This window comes from Mesoplodon mirus (genome assembly GCF_964341445.2).
Source record: "Mesoplodon mirus genome assembly, chromosome: X".
In the NCBI taxonomy this organism is placed as follows: Eukaryota; Metazoa; Chordata; class Mammalia; order Artiodactyla; family Ziphiidae; genus Mesoplodon; species Mesoplodon mirus.
Genome location: NC_138981.1, coordinates 142,263,599 through 142,277,937, shown reverse-complemented (window position 1 = coordinate 142,277,937; position 14,339 = coordinate 142,263,599).

The window sequence follows — 14,339 nt, the reverse complement described above, 5'->3', positions numbered from 1 at the left end:
ACAATAAATGCTGAAGGGGTTGTGGAGAAATGCCTAGCCTTGGTTCAATGTGGGACATGGTAAGAGCCAGTAAGGAAAACACAAAGGAGGTGCCTTGAAAAGGTAAATACTGAGCTACCATTCAATCAAGCATGCCCACTGCTGGGCCTATCGACTGAGAGGATGAGAATCAAAAAGACACAGGCTGGACTTCACGAGTGGCACAGTGGTTGACGGTCTTCCACCGAAGAAGGGGACACGGGTTCATGCCCTGGTTCGGGAAAATCACACACGCCGCGGAGGGGCTGGTCCCGTGAGCTATGGCTGCTGGGCCTGTGCGTCCAGAGCCTGTGCTCTGCAATGGGAGTAGCCATGGCAGTGAGTGGCCCACGTACCGCAAAAAAATTAAAAAAAAAACACAGACTGGCAATCCTACACTCCAGCAATATTTATCATAGCCAACACTTGGAAGCTATGAAAATGTCCATCAACAGAGGAATGCACAAAGAAAAAGTGGTCCATGTACACAATGGAATATGACTCCAATAAAAAAATATAAATTCAATGTAGAAAACAAACATAAGTAAAGAAACATCAGCTTTTCGGGGTTTATCCAGGCACATTCCACTCTAATTTATAACCGAGGAATACCACTGCAAGGTAGTCTGTTTCCCTAGTTAAAAGTTTGGGAAAAGCAGAAATGCTGCCACCCTCTGTCCGTGACCTGCAACAGTAGCTTTAAAAACTGTGCTAAGGGTCACTTCATATGCACCAGTACTGGAGGGCTGTAAATGAAACCTGCCCTCAAAACGTCTTGAGGGGCGTAATGGCCAAAATCTTTCTAAATGTCACACATACTTCAAGAAAACAGTTTGAAGAGGTAAGCTGTACGCACAGCTTGAAGACAAAAAGGACATGCCAGAAAGCTCAATTTCAATGGATTATGAGACGCAGGCAAATCCAACCACAAACATGGACCAGCTCACACTAGTCAGAATAAACCTCAGCAAAAAAACTACAAACAATAAATGCTGAAGGTGTTGTGCAGAAGTGCATACCCTCAACGTTAAGTGGGACGTGACCTGGTAAGAGCCACTAATGAGAACAGAATGGAGGTGCCTTTACAAGGTAAACATTTTGCTACCATATGATCCAGCAGGCCCACTCCTGGGCCTATAACCTAAGAAGACAGAATTGGAAAGACACAGGCAGGCAAATGTGCATTGCCGCAGCATTACAATAGCCAAGTCATGGAAGCAACCAAAAAGTCCATCAACAGATGAGTGGACAAAGAAGAACTGGTACATGTACAGACAGAGTATTAGCCAAGGAAATAAAGGACACGATGCCATTTGCAGCACCGTAGATGAGTCTAGAGGTAATCACACAACTTGTAGTATGTCAGAAAGAGAAAAGACACATATCCTATGATATCACTTATAGGTATTACCTATAAATTCATACCAGTGAAGATATTTCCACAGAGAAGGCCAACCACAGATTCATTAAACAAACTTATGGTTCCCCAATGGAAATTTGTGAGGATTGGATACATTAGCATATCAGGGTTAACAGACGTATACAAACACAGGGGAAATATATAATCACCAAAGACCTACGGAATACCAAGAGAAGACTACTCAACGTTCTGTCATAACGTACATGGGAAAAGGATTCCAGGAAGAAAAGACATATGTGTATGTGTCAAAGAACCACATCTTGCACACCTAGAACAAGCCAAACTTTGTAATCAAACTTGCTGTGGTAAACATAAAAATTAAATTTAAAAAAATGAACAAGAAGTAGGGAGACATCTACTTAAGGGGCTTTTTCCTGGCACATTCCATTCTAAATTACAACCTAGAACACGACTTCCATTGAGGCTCTGTTGCCCTAGTCACCAGATTTGGTAAAGTAGAACTGCTGCCACCTTGTGGGCGTTTCACACAACAGCAGCTTTCATCCCAGCATCAATGGTCAGTTGATATTCAAAATACTTGCAGGCCTGTAAATCACACCTGCCCGGAAAACCAATCCTGGGGTCGTATGTCGACCAAAAAATTCAAAAGGCGTCCATATTTCAAACCGACAGTTTCAAGAGGCATAATTTATGCACATTTGTCTTCTGTTTCTTTTTCTTTATTTCTTTTTTCTTAAAAAAACGGGAATGGAAAAAGGCTGAACAGCAGGAATTAATAAAGCCATGCAAATCCAGTGTACACAAACGTTCACCTCACAGCCGTCAGAATGATCATCAGTAAAAAATGTCTACAAACAATAAAGGCTGAAGGGGTTTTAGAGAACTGCGTACCCTTTAGCTGCCGGTGGGATGTAACCTGGTAAGAGCCAGTAGTGAGAGCAGAATGGAGGTGCGTTTAAGGGTAATAATGGAGCTACCATGTGATGTGGTAGGCCCACTCATGGGACTATCACTGGAGTAGACCAGAATCAAAAAGACACAGGTGGGCAATCCCGCACTGCAGCAAAATGTACCATAGCCAGGACCTGGAAGAAACCAAAATGTCCATCAACAGAAAAATGCACCAAGAAGAAGTCGCCCATGTACACAATGGAATATTAGCCATGAAAAAGCACAGAACTGTGCCGTTGGCACCACCATAGAAGGACCAAGAGATAATCACCCAACTTGAAGTAAGAAAGCAACCGAAAGGCCGACATCCTATGACGTCACTTATAGGTGTTACCTAAAAATTGATACTCATGAAATAATCCCCAAGAGAAGGACACACATAAATTCAGAACACCAAATTATGTTTAACCAAATGGAAAGGTGTAAGGATTGTATGAATTAGGATATGGGGGTTAACAGACATATACTAATACATAGGAAATATATAATCACAAAATACCTAGGGAATACGAAGAGCGGTCTACTCAACACTCTATAATAACATACACGGGAAAGGATCCAAACAGGAATAGACAGATACACTGATAGGATGAACCAGAAACTGTACACCTAGGAGAATCTACATTTTGATCAAATTTGCTCTGATAATTTAAAAAATTAAATTTAAATAACAAACAACAATTTAGGAGATATAAGCCCTTGGGTGTTTGCGCTGGCACATTCCACTCTAATTCGCAGCTTACTAACACGATTGCCAGGAAAGCTCTGTGGCCCAAAAACCCAGAGTTGGAAATGAAGAAAGGCTGCCGCCTCGTGGCCGTTTCCCACAAGAGCGGCTTTAAACCCACAGCTAATGGTCACTTAACATTCACAAGGATTCAGGGCTGTAAAGGACACCTGCCCTAAAAAATTGTGCGGAGGTAGGGAATGGCCAAAAAGTTTCAAAACTCTCAAATTTTTCAAGGAGATTGTATGGAGGGCTAAGTTTTACTCACTCACTTTCAAAAAAGAGAAAAATGGATAAAAGCTCCACATCAGTAATTATTAGACTCATGCAGATCTAACCTCCAAAAAGGTTTCAACTCACACATGTCAACTACCATCAACTAAAAGTCTACAAACATTACATGCTGAAGGGGTTTTAGAGAACTGTGTACCCTCTAGCTGCTGGTGAGATGTAAAGTGGTGACAGCCAATAATGAGAATAGAAAGGAGCTGCGTTTAAAAGTAAAAATTGAGCCACCATTCCGTTCAGCAGGCCCACCGCTGAGACTCTCACCTGACAAGTCCAGAGTCGAGAAGGCACAGGCTTCAACAGCTGCACTGCAGGAATTTTCACAATAGCCAAGACACGGAAGCAACCAAAATGTCCATCACCATATCAGTTGAAAAAGAAGAAGTGGTTCATGTACACAATAGAATATTAGCCATGAAAAACAATGAAACACTGCTCTTTGAGGCACCATAGTTGAGCCTAGAGATAATCACAGAACATGAGGTAAGTCGGAAAGCAAAAGACATATCCTATGATATCACTTATAGGCGTTATCGAACAACTGACACAAATGAACTTATTTGCACAGAGAAAGACACTCACACACTTAGAAAACAAACTATGCTTGTCTAAAAGGAAAGGTGGGGGGAATGGAAAAATTAGAGATTAGGGTTACCATACGTGTACAAATACCTAATAAATACATATATCAAAAGACCGACCGTATAGTAAGGGAGGTCTATGGAACACTCTGCCATAATTTACATGGGAAGTGGATCTGTACATGAATATATATAGATATAGATATAGATATAGATATAGATAGACATATATATGTTATGCACAAATGAACCAGATTGTCTACACCTAGCACAAACAATATTCTAATCATTACCCCAATTAAAAAAAACTAAAACAACAAACAGGAAATAATGTAACATAAACTTATGGGGGTTTCTCCTGGCACATTCCATTTCAATTTACAACTTAGGAACAGGGATTCCAGAAGGGCTCTGCTGCCCTAGTAACCAGATTTGGGAATGGAGAAATGCTGCCGCCTAGTGGCCGTTTACCACAACAGCAGCTTTAAACGCAGTGCTAATGGTCACTAAATATTCACACTCATTACAGGCCTGTGAATGACACCTGCCCTCAAAAACAGTCCTGGGGGCGAATATTGACCAAAACATCAATTTTGAGGGCAACCTTTCAAGAAGACAATTTCAGGACGTTAATTGTATTCTCCATTTTTTTCATTTTTTCTTTAACAGAAATTTTAAAAGGTGTGGGAAAATGAACCTTAGAAAGAATTAAAGACATGCAAATCCAAATTACAAAAGTCCTATCAGCTCACACCAGTCAGAATGGCCATCAGCAAAAATTCTGCAAACAATAAATGCTGAAGGGGTTGTGGAGAAATGCCTAGCCTTGGTTCAATGTGGGACATGGTAAGAGCCAGTAAGGAAAACACAAAGGAGGTGCCTTGAAAAGGTAAATACTGAGCTACCATTCAATCAAGCATGCCCACTGCTGGGCCTATCGACTGAGAGGATGAGAATCAAAAAGACACAGGCTGGACTTCACGAGTGGCACAGTGGTTGACGGTCTTCCACCGAAGAAGGGGACACGGGTTCATGCCCTGGTTCGGGAAAATCACACACGCCGTGGAGCGGCTGGTCCCGTGAGCTATGGCTGCTGGGCCTGTGCGTCCAGAGCCTGTGCTCTGCAATGGGAGTAGCCATGGCAGTGAGTGGCCCACGTACCGCAAAAAATAAAAAAAAAAACACAGACTGGCAATCCTACACTCCAGCAATATTTATCATAGCCAACACTTGGAAGCTATGAAAATGTCCATCAACAGAGGAATGCACAAAGAAAAAGTGGTCCATGTACACAATGGAATATGACTCCAATAAAAAAATATAAACTCAATGTAGAAAACAAACATAAGTAAAGAAACATCAGCTTTTCGGGGTTTATCCAGGCACATTCCACTCTAATTTATAACCGAGGAATACCACTGCAAGGTAGTCTGTTTCCCTAGTTAAAAGTTTGGGAAAAGCAGAAATGCTGCCACCCTCTGTCCGTGACCTGCAACAGCAGCTTTAAAAACTGTGCTAAGGGTCACTTCATATGCACCAGTACTGGAGGGCTGTAAATGAAACCTGCCCTCAAAACGTCTTGAGGGGCGTAATGGCCAAAATCTTTCTAAATGTCACACATACTTCAAGAAAACTGTTTGAAGAGGTAAGCTGTACGCACAGCTTGAAGACAAAAAGGACATGCCAGAAAGCTCAATTTCAATGGATTATGAGACGCAGGCAAATCCAACCACAAACATGGACCAGCTCACACTAGTCAGAATAAACCTCAGCAAAAAAACTACAAACAATAAATGCTGAAGGTGTTGTGCAGAAGTGCATACCCTCAACGTTAAGTGGGACGTGACCTGGTAAGAGCCACTAATGAGAACAGAATGGAGGTGCCTTTACAAGGTAAACATTTTGCTACCATATGATCCAGCAGGCCCACTCCTGGGCCTATAACCTAAGAAGACAGAATTGGAAAGACACAGGCAGGCAAATGTGCATTGCCGCAGCATTACAATAGCCAAGTCATGGAAGCAACCAAAAAGTCCATCAACAGATGAGTGGACAAAGAAGAACTGGTACATGTACAGACAGAGTATTAGCCAAGGAAATAAAGAACACGATGCCATTTGCAGCACCGTAGATGAGTCTAGAGGTAATCACACAACTTGTAGTATGTCAGAAAGAGAAAGACACATATCCTATGATATCACTTATAGGTATTACCTATAAATTCATACCAGTGAAGATATTTCCACAGAGAAGGCCAACCACAGATTCATTAAACAAACTTATGGTTCCCCAATGGAAATTTGTGAGGATTGGATACATTAGCATATCAGGGTTAACAGACGTATACAAACACAGGGGAAATATATAATCACCAAAGACCTACGGAATACCAAGAGAAGACTACTCAACGTTCTGTCATAACGTACATGGGAAAAGGATTCCAGGAAGAAAAGACATATGTGTATGTGTCAAAGAACCACATCTTGCACACCTAGAACAAGCCAAACTTTGTAATCAAACTTGCTGTGGTAAACATAAAAATTAAATTTAAAAAAATGAACAAGAAGTAGGGAGACATCTACTTAAGGGGCTTTTTCCTGGCACATTCCATTCTAAATTACAACCTAGAACACGACTTCCATTGAGGCTCTGTTGCCCTAGTCACCAGATTTGGTAAAGCAGAACTGCTGCCAACTTGTGGGCGTTTCACACAACAGCAGCTTTCATCCCAGCATCAATGGTCAGTTGATATTCAAAATAATTGCAGGCCTGTAAATCACACCTGCCCGGAAAACCAATCCTGGGGTCGTATGTCGACCAAAAAATTCAAAAGGCGTCCATATTTCAAACCGACAGTTTCAAGAGGCATAATTTATGCACATTTGTCTTCTGTTTCTTTTTCTTTATTTCTTTTTTCTTAAAAAAACGGGAATGGAAAAAGGCTGAACAGCAGGAATTAATAAAGCCATGCAAATCCAGTGTACACAAACGTTCACCTCACAGCCGTCAGAATGATCATCAGTAAAAAATGTCTACAAACAATAAAGGCTGAAGGGGTTTTAGAGAACTGCGTACCCTTTAGCTGCCGGTGGGATGTAACCTGGTAAGAGCCAGTAGTGAGAGCAGAATGGAGGTGCGTTTAAGGGTAATAATGGAGCTACCATGTGATGTGGTAGGCCCACTCATGGGACTATCACTGGTGTAGACCAGAATCAAAAAGACACAGGCGGGCAATCCCGCACTGCAGCAAAATGTACCATAGCCAGGACCTGGAAGAAACCAAAATGTCCATCAACAGAAAAATGCACCAAGAAGAAGTCGCCCATGTACACAATGGAATATTAGCCATGAAAAAGCACAGAACTGTGCCGTTGGCACCACCATAGAAGGACCAAGAGATAATCACCCAACTTGAAGTAAGAAAGCAACCGAAAGGCCGACATCCTATGACGTCACTTATAGGTGTTACCTAAAAATTGATACTCATGAAATAATCTCCAAGAGAAGGACACACATAGATTCAGAAAACCAAATTATGTTTAACCAAATGGAATGGTGTAAGGATTGTATGAATTAGGATATGGGGGTTAACAGACATATACTAATACATAGGAAATATATAATCACAAAATACCTAGGGAATACGAAGAGCGGTCTCCTCAACACTCTATAATAACATACACGGGAAAGGATCCAAACAGGAATAGACAGATACACTGATAGGATGAACCAGAAACTGTACACCTAGGAGAATCTACATTTTGATCAAATTTGCTCTGATAATTTAAAAAATTAAATTTAAATAACAAACAACAATTTAGGAGATATAAGCCCTTGGGTGTTTGCGCTGGCACATTCCACTCTAATTCGCAGCTTACTAACACGATTGCCAGGAAAGCTCTGTGGCCCAAAAACCCAGAGTTGGAAATGAAGAAAGGCTGCCGCCTCGTGGCCGTTTCCCACAAGAGCGGCTTTAAACCCACAGCTAATGGTCACTTAACATTCACAAGGATTCAGGGCTGTAAAGGACACCTGCCCTAAAAAATTGTGCGGAGGTAGGGAATGGCCAAAAAGTTTCAAAACTCTCAAATTTTTCAAGGAGATTGTATGGAGGGCTAAGTTTTACTCACTCACTTTCAAAAAAGAGGAAAATGGATAAAAGCTCCACATCAGTAATTATTACACTCATGCAGATCTAACCTCCAAAAAGGTTTCAACTCACACATGTCAACTACCATCAACTAAAAGTCTACAAACATTACATGCTGAAGGGGTTTTAGAGAACTGTGTACCCTCTAGCTGCTGGTGAGATGTAAAGTGGTGACAGCCAATAATGAGAATAGAAAGGAGCTGCGTTTAAAAGTAAAAATTGAGCCACCATTCCGTTCAGCAGGCCCACCGCTGAGACTCTCACCTGACAAGTCCAGAGTCGAGAAGGCACAGGCTTCAACAGCTGCACTGCAGGAATTTTCACAATAGCCAAGACACGGAAGCAACCAAAATGTCCATCACCATATCAGTTGAAAAAGAAGAAGTGGTTCATGTACACAATAGAATATTAGCCATGAAAAACAATGAAACACTGCTCTTTGAGGCACCATAGTTGAGCCTAGAGATAATCACAGAACATGAGGTAAGTCGGAAAGCAAAAGACATATCCTATGATATCACTTATAGGCGTTATCGAACAACTGACACAAATGAACTTATTTGCACAGAGAAAGACACTCACACACTTAGAAAACAAACTATGCTTGTCTAAAAGGAAAGGTGGGGGGAATGGAAAAATTAGAGATTAGGGTTACCATACGTGTACAAATACCTAATAAATACATATATCAAAAGACCGACCGTATAGTAAGGGAGGTCTATGGAACACTCTGCCATAATTTACATGGGAAGTGGATCTGTACATGAATATATATAGATATAGATATAGATATAGATAGATATATATATGTTATGCACAAATGAACCAGATTGTCTACACCTAGCACAAACAATATTCTAATCATTACCCCAATTAAAAAAAACTAAAACAACAAACAGGAAATAATGTAACATAAACTTATGGGGGTTTCTCCTGGCACATTCCATTTCAATTTACAACTTAGGAACAGGGATTCCAGAAGGGCTCTGCTGCCCTAGTAACCAGATTTGGGAATGGAGAAATGCTGCCGCCTAGTGGCCGTTTACCACAACAGCAGCTTTAAACGCAGTGCTAATGGTCACTAAATATTCACACTCATTACAGGCCTGTGAATGACACCTGCCCTCAAAAACAGTCCTGGGGGCGAATATTGACCAAAACATCAATTTTGAGGGCAACCTTTCAAGAAGACAATTTCAGGACGTTAATTGTATTCTCCATTTTTTTCATTTTTTCTTTAACAGAAATTTTAAAAGGTGTGGGAAAATGAACCTTAGAAAGAATTAAAGACATGCAAATCCAAATTACAAAAGTCCTATCAGCTCACACCAGTCAGAATGGCCATCAGCAAAAATTCTGCAAACAATAAATGCTGAAGGGGTTGTGGAGAAATGCCTAGCCTTGGTTCAATGTGGGACATGGTAAGAGCCAGTAAGGAAAACACAAAGGAGGTGCCTTGAAAAGGTAAATACTGAGCTACCATTCAATCAAGCATGCCCACTGCTGGGCCTATCGACTGAGAGGATGAGAATCAAAAAGACACAGGCTGGACTTCACGAGTGGCACAGTGGTTGACGGTCTTCCACCGAAGAAGGGGACACGGGTTCATGCCCTGGTTCGGGAAAATCACACACGCCGTGGAGCGGCTGGTCCCGTGAGCTATGGCTGCTGGGCCTGTGCGTCCAGAGCCTGTGCTCTGCAATGGGAGTAGCCATGGCAGTGAGTGGCCCACGTACCGCAAAAAATAAAAAAAAACACAGACTGGCAATCCTACACTCCAGCAATATTTATCATAGCCAACACTTGGAAGCTATGAAAATGTCCATCAACAGAGGAATGCACAAAGAAAAAGTGGTCCATGTACACAATGGAATATGACTCCAATAAAAAAATATAAACTCAATGTAGAAAACAAACATAAGTAAAGAAACATCAGCTTTTCGGGGTTTATCCAGGCACATTCCACTCTAATTTATAACCGAGGAATACCACTGCAAGGTAGTCTGTTTCCCTAGTTAAAAGTTTGGGAAAAGCAGAAATGCTGCCACCCTCTGTCCGTGACCTGCAACAGCAGCTTTAAAAACTGTGCTAAGGGTCACTTCATATGCACCAGTACTGGAGGGCTGTAAATGAAACCTGCCCTCAAAACGTCTTGAGGGGCGTAATGGCCAAAATCTTTCTAAATGTCACACATACTTCAAGAAAACTGTTTGAAGAGGTAAGCTGTACGCACAGCTTGAAGACAAAAAGGACATGCCAGAAAGCTCAATTTCAATGGATTATGAGACGCAGGCAAATCCAACCACAAACATGGACCAGCTCACACTAGTCAGAATAAACCTCAGCAAAAAAACTACAAACAATAAATGCTGAAGGTGTTGTGCAGAAGTGCATACCCTCAACGTTAAGTGGGACGTGACCTGGTAAGAGCCACTAATGAGAACAGAATGGAGGTGCCTTTACAAGGTAAACATTTTGCTACCATATGATCCAGCAGGCCCACTCCTGGGCCTATAACCTAAGAAGACAGAATTGGAAAGACACAGGCAGGCAAATGTGCATTGCCGCAGCATTACAATAGCCAAGTCATGGAAGCAACCAAAAAGTCCATCAACAGATGAGTGGACAAAGAAGAACTGGTACATGTACAGACAGAGTATTAGCCAAGGAAATAAAGAACACGATGCCATTTGCAGCACCGTAGATGAGTCTAGAGGTAATCACACAACTTGTAGTATGTCAGAAAGAGAAAGACACATATCCTATGATATCACTTATAGGTATTACCTATAAATTCATACCAGTGAAGATATTTCCACAGAGAAGGCCAACCACAGATTCATTAAACAAACTTATGGTTCCCCAATGGAAATTTGTGAGGATTGGATACATTAGCATATCAGGGTTAACAGACGTATACAAACACAGGGGAAATATATAATCACCAAAGACCTACGGAATACCAAGAGAAGACTACTCAACGTTCTGTCATAACGTACATGGGAAAAGGATTCCAGGAAGAAAAGACATATGTGTATGTGTCAAAGAACCACATCTTGCACACCTAGAACAAGCCAAACTTTGTAATCAAACTTGCTGTGGTAAACATAAAAATTAAATTTAAAAAAATGAACAAGAAGTAGGGAGACATCTACTTAAGGGGCTTTTTCCTGGCACATTCCATTCTAAATTACAACCTAGAACACGACTTCCATTGAGGCTCTGTTGCCCTAGTCACCAGATTTGGTAAAGCAGAACTGCTGCCAACTTGTGGGCGTTTCACACAACAGCAGCTTTCATCCCAGCATCAATGGTCAGTTGATATTCAAAATAATTGCAGGCCTGTAAATCACACCTGCCCGGAAAACCAATCCTGGGGTCGTATGTCGACCAAAAAATTCAAAAGGCGTCCATATTTCAAACCGACAGTTTCAAGAGGCATAATTTATGCACATTTGTCTTCTGTTTCTTTTTCTTTATTTCTTTTTTCTTAAAAAAACGGGAATGGAAAAAGGCTGAACAGCAGGAATTAATAAAGCCATGCAAATCCAGTGTACACAAACGTTCACCTCACAGCCGTCAGAATGATCATCAGTAAAAAATGTCTACAAACAATAAAGGCTGAAGGGGTTTTAGAGAACTGCGTACCCTTTAGCTGCCGGTGGGATGTAACCTGGTAAGAGCCAGTAGTGAGAGCAGAATGGAGGTGCGTTTAAGGGTAATAATGGAGCTACCATGTGATGTGGTAGGCCCACTCATGGGACTATCACTGGAGTAGACCAGAATCAAAAAGACACAGGTGGGCAATCCCGCACTGCAGCAAAATGTACCATAGCCAGGACCTGGAAGAAACCAAAATGTCCATCAACAGAAAAATGCACCAAGAAGAAGTCGCCCATGTACACAATGGAATATTAGCCATGAAAAAGCACAGAACTGTGCCGTTGGCACCACCATAGAAGGACCAAGAGATAATCACCCAACTTGAAGTAAGAAAGCAACCGAAAGGCCGACATCCTATGACGTCACTTATAGGTGTTACCTAAAAATTGATACTCATGAAATAATCCCCAAGAGAAGGACACACATAAATTCAGAACACCAAATTATGTTTAACCAAATGGAAAGGTGTAAGGATTGTATGAATTAGGATATGGGGGTTAACAGACATATACTAATACATAGGAAATATATAATCACAAAATACCTAGGGAATACGAAGAGCGGTCTACTCAACACTCTATAATAACATACACGGGAAAGGATCCAAACAGGAATAGACAGATACACTGATAGGATGAACCAGAAACTGTACACCTAGGAGAATCTACATTTTGATCAAATTTGCTCTGATAATTTAAAAAATTAAATTTAAATAACAAACAACAATTTAGGAGATATAAGCCCTTGGGTGTTTGCGCTGGCACATTCCACTCTAATTCGCAGCTTACTAACACGATTGCCAGGAAAGCTCTGTGGCCCAAAAACCCAGAGTTGGAAATGAAGAAAGGCTGCCGCCTCGTGGCCGTTTCCCACAAGAGCGGCTTTAAACCCACAGCTAATGGTCACTTAACATTCACAAGGATTCAGGGCTGTAAAGGACACCTGCCCTAAAAAATTGTGCGGAGGTAGGGAATGGCCAAAAAGTTTCAAAACTCTCAAATTTTTCAAGGAGATTGTATGGAGGGCTAAGTTTTACTCACTCACTTTCAAAAAAGAGGAAAATGGATAAAAGCTCCACATCAGTAATTATTAGACTCATGCAGATCTAACCTCCAAAAAGGTTTCAACTCACATATGTCAACTACCATCAACTAAAAGTCTACAAACATTACATGCTGAAGGGGTTTTAGAGAACTGTGTACCCTCTAGCTGCTGGTGAGATGTAAAGTGGTGACAGCCAATAATGAGAATAGAAAGGAGCTGCGTTTAAAAGTAAAAATTGAGCCACCATTCCGTTCAGCAGGCCCACCGCTGAGACTCTCACCTGACAAGTCCAGAGTCGAGAAGGCACAGGCTTCAACAGCTGCACTGCAGGAATTTTCACAATAGCCAAGACACGGAAGCAACCAAAATGTCCATCACCATATCAGTTGAAAAAGAAGAAGTGGTTCATGTACACAATAGAATATTAGCCATGAAAAACAATGAAACACTGCTCTTTGAGGCACCATAGTTGAGCCTAGAGATAATCACAGAACATGAGGTAAGTCGGAAAGCAAAAGACATATCCTATGATATCACTTATAGGCGTTATCGAACAACTGACACAAATGAACTTATTTGCACAGAGAAAGACACTCACACACTTAGAAAACAAACTATGCTTGTCTAAAAGGAAAGGTGGGGGGAATGGAAAAATTAGAGATTAGGGTTACCATACGTGTACAAATACCTAATAAATACATATATCAAAAGACCGACCGTATAGTAAGGGAGGTCTATGGAACACTCTGCCATAATTTACATGGGAAGTGGATCTGTACATGAATATATATAGATATAGATATAGATATAGATATAGATAGATATATATATGTTATGCACAAATGAACCAGATTGTCTACACCTAGCACAAACAATATTCTAATCATTACCCCAATTAAAAAAAACTAAAACAACAAACAGGAAATAATGTAACATAAACTTATGGGGGTTTCTCCTGGCACATTCCATTTCAATTTACAACTTAGGAACAGGGATTCCAGAAGGGCTCTGCTGCCCTAGTAACCAGATTTGGGAATGGAGAAATGCTGCCGCCTAGTGGCCGTTTACCACAACAGCAGCTTTAAACGCAGTGCTAATGGTCACTAAATATTCACACTCATTACAGGCCTGTGAATGACACCTGCCCTCAAAAACAGTCCTGGGGGCGAATATTGACCAAAACATCAATTTTGAGGGCAACCTTTCAAGAAGACAATTTCAGGACGTTAATTGTATTCTCCATTTTTTTCATTTTTTCTTTAACAGAAATTTTAAAAGGTGTGGGAAAATGAACCTTAGAAAGAATTAAAGACATGCAAATCCAAATTACAAAAGTCCTATCAGCTCACACCAGTCAGAATGGCCATCAGCAAAAATTCTGCAAACAATAAATGCTGAAGGGGTTGTGGAGAAATGCCTAGCCTTGGTTCAATGTGGGACATGGTAAGAGCCAGTAAGGAAAACACAAAGGAGGTGCCTTGAAAAGGTAAATACTGAGCTACCATTCAATCAAGCATGCCCACTGCTGGGCCTATC